This window comes from Acinonyx jubatus, chromosome A2, assembly GCF_027475565.1.
Source record: "Acinonyx jubatus isolate Ajub_Pintada_27869175 chromosome A2, VMU_Ajub_asm_v1.0, whole genome shotgun sequence".
Lineage (NCBI taxonomy): Eukaryota > Metazoa > Chordata > Mammalia > Carnivora > Felidae > Acinonyx > Acinonyx jubatus.
In genome coordinates, this window is record NC_069383.1 from 51508358 (window position 1) to 51522519 (window position 14162).

At 44.0% G+C, this 14162-nt stretch overlaps 1 protein-coding gene across 6 annotated transcripts in view; it reads left to right on the top strand.

The window, feature by feature from the left end:
* OSBPL3 (oxysterol binding protein like 3) overlaps positions 1-14162 on the top strand; it is a 171872-nt gene that overhangs the window by 65202 nt on the left and 92508 nt on the right. The window contains exon 2 of one of the 6 annotated variants that reach the window (XM_027075138.2): positions 1196-1370. The exons of the other annotated variants lie outside the window; for them this stretch is intronic. The gene's annotated coding sequence lies outside the window, so the exon portion shown is untranslated. The remainder of the gene's footprint in view (positions 1-1195; positions 1371-14162) is intronic. 6 annotated transcript variants of the gene reach the window in all.

Here is a 14162-nt window from a genome sequence, read left to right on the forward strand (position 1 = left end):
CAAAAAAAATTCGAAGGAGAAATTAAAACATTACCCAAAAAATCTCAACCAGAAAATAACCAGTGTTGACGTTGATTTCAGGCTTGCCTCTATGCATACATAGAGTGAGAGAGATGGACAAAGGGGGATGGATAGATCAACAATGGGCAGAAATAATTGTATAAGACTGAGGTCCAACTAAACAGTTATACAGGAAAACTATTCTAGTTGATCTTGCTTACATTTAACAAAAGGAAAATAAATTGCCAATCTTCTGAAAAGTTATCCTTTATCCGAAGAGGGTTAGTTCTGTTAGTTCAGAAGAAAGACGAACACCTCCAACAGCTTGGGAGTCCAATGAGTTGCACACACTATGGCAATATAATAAACAATCTGACACTTTTGCCTGGCGTCCCTCCCTGATTTGAGGTGTCTGTCACTTGTTTTATTTTTAATCTTGTTAGGATTTATACTTTTTAAAATATTTCTTTTAATGTTTATTTATTTTTGAGAGAGAGAGAGAGAGAGAGAGAAACAAAGCATGAGCAGGGGAGGGGCAGAGAGAGAGGGAGACACAGAATCCGAAGCAGGCTTCAGGCCCTGAGCCATCAGCACAGAGCCTGATGTGGGACTCGAACTCATGAACCGTGAGATCATGACCTGAGCCGAAGTCGGACACTTAACTGCCTGAGCTACCCAGGTGCCCCAGGATTTATACTTTTAACACTCACTAGCTTTAATTCCCCTGGTTATTCCCCTGCTTCTTTAATCCTAATCAGTGCACTGTTAACCATTGGTCTTTTCTCCGTGACTTTGTCGTTCTTGGTAATTTAACGTTTGGTGGGCTTCATTGTCATTAAGGTTTTTCTTTTTGGGGGGGGGCGGGGGAAGGGCCTGTGGATGCCATATTTTCTGAGTTGTTTTTGGAAACTGTTGCCTATTGCCTTTATTTTTGAAGGACAACCTTGCTGTGGCCACATTGTCTTCTGAAGAGGTAGTGCTGATTTACAGTCTCCTTGCAATTTGTGAGAATATGCCTGTCATGAATTGGGAACTTTTAGGAATGTCTGCTTGCCTGAAATGGTGGTGATTATACTGGGCAGTGGCTGAAAGAAGTTTAAGTTGGTAAATTAGACATCAGATTATAAAAGCCGTTGACTGTTGGGAGACTGGCTGTTTTCTTGGTGAATTTCCTATTTGCTTGCCACATTTACAGCTTTCCTGCAGGCTAGATGGTAACTACTGGACAGCTTTGTGGAACTGTTTCTAGGACCTCGTCATTTGTGCAGGACCACTCTTAAAAGGCGTCTCACATTCACTCCCCACTCTGTGAAAAGGCACCTGGCTGGTGGAGAGTGGATTTTGATGCCTTCTGAAGATAGTAGCAAGTGGTAAATATTTTTATCTACCAAAAAAATTGGTGTCTGATAATTGTGTGAATTAACTGTTTTTTTTTTTTGTTGTTCCAAAATATGATTTTTTCCTATCACCGACTATTGCCTTAAAACTAAGCAGGCGTTATAAGCCATTCCTAAATGACATGTGAACTTTATACAACTTTTTGTAACATTCCTAATGGTTTTCAACTGAAGCTTTATGAGTTGGAAGATCTGATGTTTTTAATGTTTGTTTATTTTTGAGAGAGAGAGAGAGAGAGAGAGAGACAGAGTATGAGTGGGTGAGGGGCAGAGAGAGGGGGAGACACAGAATCCAAAGCAGGCTCCAGGCTCTGAGATGTCAGCACAGAGCCCAATGCAGGGCTCGAACTCATGAACCGCGAGATCATGACCTGAGCCAAAGTCAGATGCTTAACCCACTGAGCCACCCAGGCGCCCTGAGGATCTGATCTTTTTAAAGAAGCTCATCTCTGTACTGGCATAGTTTGAAGTACCTGTTAAAGTTGGGCTTCTTACTAAAATTCCCCACTGATCTTATGTAGAGAACTAATAGCCCATCTCACCTTTTAATTCATTCTCTCCAAACGATGGAGAGGATGGGAAGGAAAATTTCCCAGATGAGTTACAACATTTAAATTTTGGCCATCATCCTTTATGGTGATTCAGCTGTACACCAGCCATTGACTTTTTCTAGTTGGTATGGGTGAGCACACATCTGGAGGATTTCAGGAGCCAGACGTCCCGAGGTGTTCTCTCGTCTTGTGCCAAAGGAAAGCTGAGAGAAAAATCAGCCGCTCAGAATGGTGTGGTAAAGCTGTGTTTCTGACATGGCAGCTACCAGCCACATGGGACTATGTGAGTTTAAATTATTTAAAGTTAAATAAAATTTAAAACTCGGTGTCTTAGTTGCACTGGCCACATTTTAAGTGTTCAACTGCCACATGAGGGGAAGAGACTGTGGTATCAGACAGCACCTAAAGTTCTATTGGATAGCTTCGGTTTATATGCCGATCATGATTTCATGATCCTCCGGGGCTCATTATAGCCCTTATGAGTTGGTCTTCTGGGTTTTTTTCCTCCTTCCCTCTGCTTTCAGTCATTCATATGCTCCAGCTCAGATGGTGAGGCGGTGTTCTTACTGCCTCGCTGGTGCCCTCTGGGAACCCTGTGTGTGGCCCAGATTAGATCGTTGCTCTGAAGGGTCAGCTGGACAACTCTCTGGCCAAGGCCCAAGAATTCTTGGTTGTAGTCAGTGTTCTTACCAAAGGATTCAATGGTTCTTGGGATTTTGACTCTCTAATTTAACAATAAAACTGCTCTTTAGAAATATTTAAACGTATCTGCTTAGGACTTTTACTTCACTTTCCTCTTAGTCTCTGGATGTATGCTCTTGATGGAGAGTACAGCCCTGGGTTCTGTCCTAATATGCCCATGCTGACCCTATGACCTCAGTAAGAATTTCTGTGTGGCTCATTTGCAAGCTGAGAATTTACTCCCAGCCACTCACTGCTTAAGCTGTTGATAAATGCCCAATGGTATGTGAGAAATTTTAAGGTTTGTGCTAAAAGGTATACTTAGGGGGTTTTTAAGGGTTGGTTTGTCTTCTCATCTTTGCGCCTAGCTTTAGATCCCAGTGTCCCATTTATTGTCTCTCACTATCAGGCACATACCCACCTTGATCAGCTAATTGGCCCATACACTATACTATGTACTTTGTATAAGTGACTTTCTAGGGGACATCTGGGTTTGTTGACCAAGGAGCCCTCTTTTAAGTCTGACCGACACGACAGGAGCAGGATGCTCTGGTAGAAGGAGCCTGCTGGCCTGAGGGTCAGAAGAAGGAGACATAACCACTGAGTGAACTGTCTTTTGACCCCATGTTCTCATGCTTCCCACCTGGAGGGGAGTCTGCCAGGGGTTCCCACCTAGTGTTATAGTCATCTGATGCCATGTGACAAATGACCCCAAGACTTGGTGGGTTAAAACATTGACATTTAGCCTTCAAACCTGCAATATGAACAGGATTTGCAAGGGCGGGAGGGGGGGAGGTTGGATCCCACTCCACTCATTGTCGGTTGGGATGGTGAGAAGGCAGGGGATAGGAACCTCTGAAGACTCACTCACGTGCCTCAGAGTTAGTGGTGGCTGTTAGCTGCTGTGGGAGTGTGGCCTCACTTCTTTTCAAAATGGACCTCTCCAAGTGTTAGTCTGGGCTTCTTTATGTCATGATGGCTAAGTTGTAGAGTGAGCATCCCAAGAGAGACACAACATCAAGTGGAAGCTGTGTTAACCTTTCTTTCTTTCTTTCTTTCTTTCTTTCTTTCTTTCTTTCTTTCTTTCTTTCTTCTTTCTTTCTTTCTTCTATTTGAGAGAGAGCAAGCAAGTGAGCATGTGGGAGCAGGCAGAGAGGGGCACAGGGAGAGAGAGAAGGAGAGAATCTTTTTTTTTTTTTTTAAACATTTATTCATTTTTGAGAGACAGAGACAGAGACAGAGCATGAGTAGGGGAGGGGAAGAGAGAGAGGGAAGGCACAGAATCCGAAGTGAGATCCAGGCTCTGAGCTGTCAACACAGAGCCCGATGAGGGGCTCAAACCCATGAACCATGAAACCATGACCTGAGCTAAAGTTGGGCACTTAACCGACTTAGCCTTCCAGGCGCCCAAGAGGGAGAGAATCTTAAGCAGGCTCTATGTTCTTCACAGAGCCTGACATGGGGCTTGATCCCACAACCCTGGGATCATGACCTGGACTGAAATCAAGTGTCGGATGTTGAACCAACTGAGCCACCCAGGCGCCCCATGTGTTACCATTTCTAACGTAACCTTGGAAGTCACATAGTGTCACTTCAGCCGTAATGACAAGCCCACTGAGGTTCAAGGGAAGGGAACATAGACCCCAGAAATCAATGGAGTGGTGTCAGTGTTACTTTGTAAGGAATCTTTGGAGATGAAATGTATGTTTGTGTTGTCATCTTTGAAAAATATGTCTTCCACACCCAGTAATGATGAATCAGAATTGGCATCAGCTCTCTCTAAGCCATAAATAAGGCTTGAGATCTGACCTGTGTCTGGAAACTGGGGCACTTCTCCTTTTCAGGAGATGATTGTCATTGCTGGGTGCTGGAGCTGCCCTGCCTTTGGTGGGGGATTGCTATTTGCATAGCAGTGGGACTTCTTTGATGAGAGATGCTATCCGAATACAAAGTAGGGTATTGAAACACCTTCCGTGTGCTAACCTCCCTGCACAACCCAAGGGAATTCAGGATGAAGAGCGGGATCCTGGCTGCTGACAATCATTTCTAACATTAATTTAATGGAATTCAGCTAGAGTTTCGATACATTATTTACACCTCACATTCTGACTTAGGTTTTCTTGTAATTTCTATTACGTACTACTCTTTCATAGTGCCTTCATAAGATACAAGCTTCTAAACAGGATCCATTCAGCCTTACATGTGTACGTTATTTTTTAAATTTTTATTAAAAAAGGCTTTTTTTCAAATTTTTTTAAAATTTATTTTTGAGAGAGAAAGAGACAGAGAGAGGGAGACACAGAATCCAAAGCAGGCTGCAGACTCTCAGCTATCGGCACAGAGCCCAACACAGGGCTGAAACCCATGAACCGTGAGATCATGATCTGAATTGAAGTCAGACGCTTAACCGACTGAGCCACCCAGGCACCCCACATTCTTACATTTGATAAATGGGGATACTTGTATCTTTTTCCAGTATTGAGATTAAAATAAATTTCAGTAAAAACCTCCTAGTGGCTAATGTAATGGGGGAGGGGACACACAGGCCATCAATTTGATAAATAACCTGCCACGTGCCAGGTTCTGTCCAGTTGTAGGCAATTTAGAAGATAAAACCAAAAAAGAATAAGACACTGCCTTCAAATAGCTTCTGGTCTGTGCACTACTGGAGAGAAAAAATAACCGCGGCATTGTCAGCATTAGTTACAGAGGTGCTTTTACGTTTTTCTTCCCTTTTTAGCTCTAGTCTCCTGATATCCACCCCAGTTTTTAAAAATCTGTTCTCTCTGCCTTTTCCATCCAGTTCTCCGTGTAATTTTGTTCAGCTTGCACAATTTAAATGTGTTGCACATTCATTTTCTTGCAACAGTCCTTCCCCTAGGAGTGTGTAAAAATTTCCTATGTCCCTTTTTCTCCCTGCCTGCATTCACTAATTTAGTGATTTCTTGCTTTCTGTCGAGCCTCTTACAAGGCATTGTTTATTTTATTGTAGTTCTGGAAGGACACCCCCAAACTGTATATCGAGAAATTCGTTTCATAGAATTTTTTTTAAAGCTTAGATTCTCCATCCTAGGGTTATTTTTAGTCAGGCCGACAAAGGGACATCAAATGTGCACATCTGATACACCAGCCACTAGGTATTTAGTTTCTTGTCATTTGAGTCGGTTCGGCTAGTGCTTCTGGAGCGTTATTCATGTTTACGTTTAGCTTCATGTTTACATTTCTGAAAAGACAATTAGTAGATTTTTAAAGGAGATAGAGAAGTTTTTAAAATGTGTATTCACATTTCACGGTGACTCAGTTGATCGTCTTTTTAGATAAATACTGAAACGCAGCCTGTGGTTGCCAATTGTTAAAACTCTACCCCGCTTCCCCCGGCAGTTGTCAGTTAAGGATGGATAACAACACCCACTGATAAAATTCAAACCACCAGATGTTATTTTAAGTTCTTGGGTGGCGCTCTCTCTTCTTACCCTTCAAACTGCTAAGTCACATCCTGTTTTGCATTTTAATTTGCTATAAATTAGATGCAGTAGACGTAGGTCTGGCGTTAGATACTAAAATGAAATTTAGTGCCAAAATAAAGGAAGGCAGTTCTGTGGAGTAAATCTTTCTATCGTTTCTGGATGCAAGATTTAGGGCAGTGGTTCTCCACCCTCACCGTGCGTCAGAATCACCTCGGGAGCTTTTCAGACGCCTTCGCCTGGGCCGAGACCTCATCCCAGAGAGCCTGCATGAATTGGTTTGAGTGGGGTGACACTGGTATTTTGTAGAAGCTCCCCCGGGTGATTCCATCATGCAGCCGGGCTTGAGCACTATTGCGCGAGGTGTCCTCTCCGCCTCCACCTTCCCCTCTACCTGGTCGGGTCCTATTCCCATTTTGCTCCCTGCAGGCCATCTCTTTCAAGCTTTTGCTCACAACTCCAACCCCACTGAGCTGTTCACCAGTGACTGCCCACAACACCGACCTGATATCCCGCCCTGAACTGGGTTCTCATTTGTTTCATCTACACACATCTTATCTCTTTGATCAGAGTGGTTTCCTCCTTGCATTCAGCTGCAGTCACTCAGTTTCCATCATTTCGGGGTTAGCACAGCTGTGGATGTTCAGTATGTACTTTATAGACATGTACTGCGTTGGATTTTCATCAGTGTAGCCATTCTCCTTTGGCTTCTTGCATTTTCACTGTAACTTTATTAGCCCACATGCATCCATAAGTGTTTCTTCTCTTTGAGATGTGGCAGGCCAAGTAAGAGTGGCCTCACTGTAGGAGGAGGGAGCACAGCCCATTTCTGATTGTGCCGTTCAGGCATGGAGGGGTTGACCTGTGGACTCCACCTTCTCCACACAGAACATCTTGTTCTAGAGCGGCTCTTGGGACCTCGTGGGTGAGTGGCACATACAACGTGAAGCGGGGTGTCCGGCTGGAGAAAGAAAAAAACGCTTGGGGGAGTGGATCTCTGCCCAAAAGCCCAAGAATATGGGGTTGTTCCAGGAGAAGATGCCCCTAGAACTGGAAAACAGTAGCTTTCTTTACTTTGTCAAACTGTGAGGATTCTCACTGCTGGTGTTTCAGGGGCCCCTGTTTCTGGCCCAGGAAGCTGACCAGGGAATGGCTGGTTGGTACCTTTCTGTTGATGGGTACAGAGGTGACCAAGATTCCTCATTTTTAGGTATGCTACATCATTGACATAATGATGGCATACGTTATTGGCACTAAACCACCGTAACCGAGAGATCCCCAAATTCAGTGGTTTTTGACAAGATGGAAGTTTATTTCTCTCATGTAACCGTCCAGATATGGTTATTCCTGAGCTGGCACAGTGACACTACCATCCTAAACCAATGACTTTCATTTTCTGGGTCTAGTTGTCACCGTGTCTCAGCCCTCAGAAATGGGGAAAGGGCAGAGAGTGTGTGCACATCTCTTGTTAGCACAGCTTCCACGGTACCTCATCGGCAGAACTTAGTCATAAGCCCTCAACAAGCTGCAAGGACGGCCGGAAGTGTAGCTTCTATTCAGATGACCTTGTGGCCAAGTACAACTTGAGAGTTCTCTTAGTAAACAAAGAGAGAATGGATACCAGTGAGCAGTAACCCAAGTGATGCATAATAACCTGCCCAAATAGTAGATGTACCAACTATCACCCCTGTTCACTGGTTTGGTTAAAAATACACTAAACTGTCAAAAATTCAAATGAATGTCTAGTGCTGTAATGTCATGGTAGGAAACTGAAGGTCTCGAGGGGGCCATGTGGTATTTCTACCTTTCAGAGGAAGGCAGCCCGTGAGTTGGAAGAGGATATAGAAAGTGGACAAATAACCATAGCACAGGTGGTGTTGACAGACAGATTTGGTTTATGGGGAAGCCTCATGGCATCTTTGAGAACGAGCGTGTTTGGCAAGAGACTTGCCATCCTGATCAATAGAATTCAACTGAAATTTAATGGCATGGAAAAAACATTAAAACTTGATTGGACGGAGAACAATAGGCATAGCAAAGGGGGAGTGCGGTAACAGAGGAGAACTTTAGCAATTCATAAACACACCTGGGAAGCAGGGTGGTTGTGTATTATCGGCCTCTGTGCAGCCTATAAGGACTAAGCAAAATAAACGGAAAACATTAACATTTGGACATAGATAAGATGGTCTGATTCATCTCATCAAGAAGGTGAGGGTGGCTCTCATGGCTAACCTATGATTCTAGAAGGGAATATTTTGCTTTAAAGAAGTAGACGAATGAAAATCCAGACCTTAAAGGTGAATTTCTGGGTAAGAGAGAAAAAAGCCACAGAAATGTTGTTGTAGTAGGACCAATATTATGGATTACTAGACAGATGATGCTTTCTCCCCAGAGACTGTAAGTCTAGAGGGGCTGCCGAATGTGCTGATAAAAGCACTGAAAGTTTCATTCCACAAATTTCTTTCTAAAATTTTTTTAACATTTATTTATTTATTTATTTATTTATTTATTTATTTATTTATTTTCTGAGACAGGGAGAGACAGAGCATGAACAGGGGAGGGTCAGAGAGAGGGAGACACAGAATCTGAAACAGGCTCCAGGCTCTGAGCTGTCAGTACAGAGCCTGACGCGGGGCTCGAACTCACGGACCACAAGATCATGACCTGAGCTGAAGTCGGACGCTTAACCGACTGAGCCACCCAGGCGCCCCTTATTCCACTAATTTCTGATAAACTCTTGACTTGTTTTGATGATTGTTTAATTTTTAAGACTGAGAAAATAATGCAAGGGTTGACGTATTTGGATTTCTGGGAACTCAGCCCAGGTATCAGCATGAAGGATGGATGAGTTTGCTCTCGAAGTAAGCAGTAGGCTTCAGGTTCCAGTGACAAATCCCGGGGCCATCCACCAGGCTATGGTCTGGAGGAGGGTGAAGATAGCAGAGTGGGTAGACAGCTGCCTTACTAAAGTCAGGGGCATGGGTGAGATGATTAAGAACTAAAGCTCACAGAAGGAAGTGGATGAAGGACCAAACTTGAGTCAATGCCTATGTGCCTGGAGAGGAAAACAGGAGCCAGGGAGCCACACTTGAAAGCTAAGAGGAACGAATTAAGAGTGTTACGCGAGCATGCTAGAATAAGGTCTGCAGAACTAACGTCAGGAAATAGCTGAGGCTTTCAAAAAGTGGTTAAAAGCTACAAAACGTATATCCAGAGCCAGATGAACAAATAAAAGTAAGCTTCTGAGTGTGGAAACTCGCTCTTTGCCGAACATCATGAGTGAAAAGAATTGTTCCAATTCTACTTTTTTCCCCCTACCTCTATTTTCAAAAGGAGAAGTACTATGAAAAGAACTGAATACACATAGAGAAGAGGAAATTGAAAACCAAGACAGGTGAAGGAATAGGAAATAGGTACCTAGCCCTGTGAAACAGGTTCTGGATGCCAGTTCAGACCAAAACCAAAGCTGAATTACTTTGGTCTTCTCGAACCTCTGAGAGTAAGTAGTGTCGGATGAAAAGGATTGCGATAGGTATCAGAAGCCTAAAAATGGGTAGATGCTGTCAAGATCATTAGAAAGAGAGGAAATTTCTGGAAACTCCAGAGCAGTGGTCCTCAATCCTGGCTGCACATTGGAATCTACTGGGGAACTCTTACCAAACCACTGCTGCCCAGGTCCTACCCCTACATTTATGATTAAAGCATGCTAAGGACATGATACCACCCTGTAGGATCTTCCCACAAGCACCCAGGGGTCAGAATCCCAACTGCATACAGATGAGTTCTGTCCATCCACGGCAGAATTCTTTAATGTAGTATTCCTAATCAGGTGAACGTTTTACGTTTAGAAAAGGAGTCAGTTTGGGTTTACTTAAGACAAGTCATCCTGAATTATTCTAGTTTCCCCTTGTGGTTTGGTTACTGGATCATAAAAATGAATCAAAAATTAAAAACCTCACAGGTATGATAGATCTTCTTTCTGCCAGTTGATATGTGGGGATTGGGGGAGGGTCATTGTGAGCTCAGGAACTTGTTCTGGGAGGGTTGGGACGGACTAATACGTGTGATCTACCACCTCGGGACCACTTGGGAGGCAAAATAGTGAGAATGTGGTAGCTGGGGAGGAGGACACAGCCTCATGAAATCATGCCAGCAGTAAAAGCCACTCTCCTGATCCCTGTGAATCAGGCAGAAAACTAAGGTCTGAGTCAAAAGCTCCTCTTTTGGGAGGGGATTCATCTAGGTGTAGGGATGGGATTCATCTAGGTGTAGGGATGGGATTCATTTAGGTTGTAGGACATGGACTTTTCATAATAATCGTTTGGCAGGTACCTTTACCTCCTTCCCCATATCTGTGTGCAAGTGCTCTGTCCTAGAAGCCCTGCCAGCTTTGAGTCGTCCATCTGTACACTTTGGAAAGGCTAGCGTGAGCAGCCGTGGCCACCAGGATCTCCCCCAATTGTCCTCTTCCCTTTCTTCACCAGCGGGTACCTTTGATACGCTCCTTTCCAATCCTGTGAGCTGGGGGTTATTGTGTGTCTTTCCCTCCCTCCCCGCTCACTTGTTCCAAGCATCTCGAGGCAATTGGACTGTCAGGCTGAGGCCTGCAGCTCCCCCGAAAGACAACACGGAGGCATCCTAGAGAGCTGAGTAGAAAACTGCCCACTATCAGGACATCTTGCCAACAGCAGCTTGTGTAACTTTCTAGCTTAAAATAAAAATTAAATATAAATATTGTCTTATTTCATAAAGTACTTGAAGTCGTTCCCAAGAATACACACACTACCCAGGCAAATAGTGGGAGGTTGAGAGAATTAGAACACAGTGACAATAAGGTAAGCCAGGCACAGAAATGCCCTTCTTGGCCACCGTCGTTCAGCAGCAGTGTGCCATTAACCTGACTCTGTCCGTCCTGCTACCCCAGAAAAAGAGGGGTATGTTCTCGTACATAAGTTCCCAGGGTCCAAAAGTGGAGAACACGCCTGTCATTTAGAAGTGGCACCACGACCTGGAAATTTTCTTGTGAAGGTTCTCTGTCTTCTAGAAAATCATACCACAGCCTCACAAGGGGTGGACCCCGCGGCACTGTTTCTAAGAGCAAAGAGACAACCCGAAGGAAGAGTAAGTTCAACAAGGAGACTCATACCATGAAACCGTGTTACAGGAATGAACTAGAGTGTGTGCAGGTGTAATGACTGTAAGTGAAAATAAGCCAGCTGGAGAAAGAAATGTATGCTATGATATTATTAGATAAGTTTTTTAAAAGCCAGGAAAATGGTAGATATAAAAATAAAATACTGTATAAATAAGGATGGAGACCTATTAACGTTGGGGGGATAGGAATTTGGATATTTATAAATTTTTAAAAAATGCTTTATTTTTTGAGAGACAGAGACAGAATGTGAGTGGGGGAGGGGCAGAGAGAGAGGGAGACACAGAATCCAAAGGTGGCTCCAGGCTCGGAGCTGTCAGCAAGGAGCCAGACGCAGGGCTGGAACCCACGAACTGTGAGATCATGACCTGAACTGAAGTTGAATGTTCAGCCGACTGAGCCACCCAGGTGCCCCACAGAATATGGATATTTATAAATATCCTTTTTATTTTTCTGATGCTAAGAGAAAAGCAGCCGCTGTGATGTTGTGCACAAGACTAACAACAACATCGTTCATACACTGGCCATCACCTTTCATGTGTTTCTGTACACTAAGTTCCTCTAATCACCTCAACAGCCCCTTTGGGGCGACCCTTTCATTATTTCCACTTGTCACATGGAACACTGATGGCATAGAGAGGCTCAAAATTTGCCGAAAGCCACTTAATACGGATGGTTGGGGACCCGGGCAGTTTGAATCCAGAGCTTGTGGCTTTAATTATCACACTAGTCCATAAAGCTTCCTAAGATCATAGGGTGGATTGTTCGTTTTTGTATATTTGACCTCTCTCATTGTAGGCCAAGGGCATAGCCCAGAGGGCACTGCTGGCAAAGAAGTTCTTCCAAGATGAGGCAGTGCCATTTGACCAACTCCTCTATGTGATGATCTGGCATGAGCTATGTGCACACACTGTGTTAGCTTTTTGGATCAGAACTCATGCCTCTCAACTCTGGATCTGCATCAGAGACACCTGTGGAGGTTTTAGGACTTTTAAAGTCTAGCCCCACCATACTAGATCATGGATAGGGCCTGGTCATTAGTATTTTTAAAAGCTCCCCACATAATTCTAATGTGTAGTCAGAGTTGAGATCCACGGCTCTATAGAGTCTGGACAATACAGCATTCGAGGTTATGATATCTGGCAAGAGCCTCGAGCGTAGATATTTTGTGTTGAGGATCAAGGACAAATCAGTATATGGTGACTTTTGTGATCAGATGGCAGTTAGTGTCTCATGAAATGAAGGCTCTTAATCGTGAGAAAAGAATGCAGGGGCCTCCACATACCCCATCATGCCCATGTGGGCCTCAGCAGGATAGGATCTATCTGGCCTATTCTCTTCTTTAAGTTTTTTGAAGAGTTGTTTAAGAAAATTTGCCATGGTGAGTAAGCATGGGAATGGGGACTGGAAGCACATGTATCTGGCATTTGCCATCTCTGGTTTAAAGGAATAGTTAAGCAACAGGACAGAATCTTCCTCAGAGGAGAGCTCAGGGTCCATTCCAGTCTCCTGACAAATAGATACCAGAGGCCTCGAGGATCTATGCCATGGGTAGCAAATTAACCTAGGACAGTGGTTCTTAAACTTGTGTATCAAAATCGCCTAGAAAACTTATTAAGAATGGGTTACTGGGTCCCACCCTTAGCTCCTGACCCTGCAGGTCTTTGATAGGGTGTGAGGATTTGCATTTCTGAGAAGCCCATGTGATGGTGCTGATCTGAGGACCACTTTTTGAAAACCACAGGTCTAGAACAATAAAAGGGATTTTGGGCTTCCTATCCACTCTGCTTATCACAGACACACAAACAGAAAGATTGGCTCGGTAAAATAAGAAGGGTTAAAGACTACTGGCTGTGTCATGCACAGAATCCCATGAGGAATGTGTTACTTATATAGGTTAGCAGGCCCATCCCCAGATATTCTGATTTGATCCATCCAAAGTAGAGCTTCCAAAGTCTGCATTTTAAATGAGAATCCAGGAGACTTAGAAGAAGGTGGATCTGGACACTTTGAGAAATTGGATGTGACCATACCGTTAGGGGGTTAGAGTGGGTTGGCACATTTGAACCTAGAAGTGTGAATTAAGGGATAAATTAACATCAAGCTATGGAGAGGATTTCAATGCCCTTCATGCTCTTCTTCGTAAGTCTTCCAGTATAATTTATGAGATGGAAGACAGAATTCACATGCCTATGCAGTCTGTGAATGCTTCCACAGAGGAAAAGCCGGCCAAATACACTGAATGGCGACTGGTCCCAGAAATGTCTTGACAGACTGGAATCATGGGTCAAAACTAATATAAGGATAGACGATAATAAAAAAGAATAGTCAAGTCCTGAATTTCAGCTAAAGGAAGGAGTCTTGTTCAGAAAGAAAAGCCCAGCTTCTCCACAGTCCCTATCACTTCAGAGTCCTGGAGAACACTGTCCAGGCAGCAAGTGCCAGGAAGAGGTATAGGTATCTCCAAAGCTAAGACAAACTGAGGCATTGGGTCACAGTTGCTGTGTGCACATGGCAAGGGAGGCGAATGTTCCCCTCTCTCCTACTCTGAGCCAGACCACACCTGGAGCTTGTTGTGAGATCTGAGCACCATTTTTGGGGAAGCACAGACAAACTGAAGTCTAATCAGAATTGGATGTCTGATCATAATGATCTGACATACAAAATGGCGGATGAAAATGTGGCTGTGTGCTCTGGAGAGGAAAAGGTTTGTTGGATAGGATAGGGATGGTGGTGGTTCCAATGCAGGTGTTGATGAAAAAGAAATTATTCATCTCGTCCTCTGTCATGGCAGACGGCAGGTCTAGGAACAATGTGTCCTACTGAGACAGATTTCAACTCTACGTGAAAAGCCCTCTAGGACAGACTTCTTTGGAGATGAGGTTGTCTCGTGAGCCTCGGTACTCATCCCGCCCCC